The following is a 1,425-nucleotide window of genomic DNA, read 5'->3' on the forward strand; positions in this document are numbered from 1 at the left end:
CCTCTCTCTCTCCCCCAGTCTGTTTGTTTCTGCAGTTTTGTGGATCTCTCTATCCCTGATTAAAATCGATATGAATCTATTCCTCGCGGCGATAGAGGAATGACACTAATTCCACCCTAATCCTCTTATCTACAGCCACAGCAATCTTTCACTAACCTACAAACAGCCACACACATGCATACACGCACACTCATCAGTAATCAGGATTTTCTCAGTGGGACAATGACAAAAGAAGCACGAGGTTAGCGCACACCTCCACTTTGTATAGGTGGAGTATTTGTGAGGGAAAATGAAGCACGGGTTTGAAAGCGGCACAAACAACAATAGCTCATCAAGCTCAGCCGCGGTTTAATCTGAGCTAGAGTGGAGGGAAATGTGTCTAATCCCGCTTTACCTACCGTCTTCCTCAGCTTACACCTCTGGAAGACATAATCCTGAACACACAAACGGTGCAGCAACACAGAAATGCACACAAACTGCATTTTTCAATGACGTGTTTTGGGTAATTTAAGCAACTTTTGGGAATTTCCTGCTTTGCATGGGAGTTGTCAAAGTTCAGTGATCTCAACATGACACATATCCTCTTACAGTTTCAGCAGGTCTGAAATACTCAAAAAGTGTGAACTCTAATATCACTAATAATAATGTTAATGTTCACTGCCACAGCAACATGTTTTTAAAGCAGGAAGAGCACAAAATTAATGCTTCACTTCTCACAACATTTGTTCTCCTTTGATTTAATTAGACCGATTATTTTTAATTAACTCGAGCCATTTTGAGGAACTAAACTGTTTCAGTATCAGGCTGTAACCTTCTGTACTACAAAGTGAGATAAATGGGTTAGAGTAAAATTAGAGTTTCTGTCTCATGAAGGCTGCTCTATTTACCTGCCTGGCTAAATCACCATGGTTACACATCCTGGACACATAACCTGGCCAGAGCAGCAGAGTTTTAAAAATGAGCTCAAATCTCAGTGTTTTCACAGATTATTTTATTCACAGTATGTTTTAAGTATGAGGCAATATGTTTTATATGTACAAGTTAAGCGGTCCAAACTGTGCATGGCAAGAAAACCTGATCACTGAATAAAACAATTTCACTTTGATCTACAGTCAAACAAAGTGAGGCTATGGGATGGTAACATTTAATATTTAAATGTATCCATGTAACAAACCGACAGCAGACCCAGGTGCACGTTCATGTTTTGCAGCATCTCTTTAATAATGGTTTGTTGTTCACACACTGTTAGCTGCAGCTCTCTCTCTCTTGTCTTATTTGCAACATGGTTTCATTTAACAGTTACATATTTATTGTTATCATTATTTATAGTTTTTCTTTTTCTTTTTAAATCTTTTTATTTGCACCATTTTAAACTTTATATAGACTTCAAGTTAGGGGCGTGGCCACTTGTTTGACAATTATCAT

Source organism: Astatotilapia calliptera, chromosome 9, assembly GCF_964374335.1.
Source record: "Astatotilapia calliptera chromosome 9, fAstCal68.1, whole genome shotgun sequence".
Lineage (NCBI taxonomy): Eukaryota > Metazoa > Chordata > Actinopteri > Cichliformes > Cichlidae > Astatotilapia > Astatotilapia calliptera.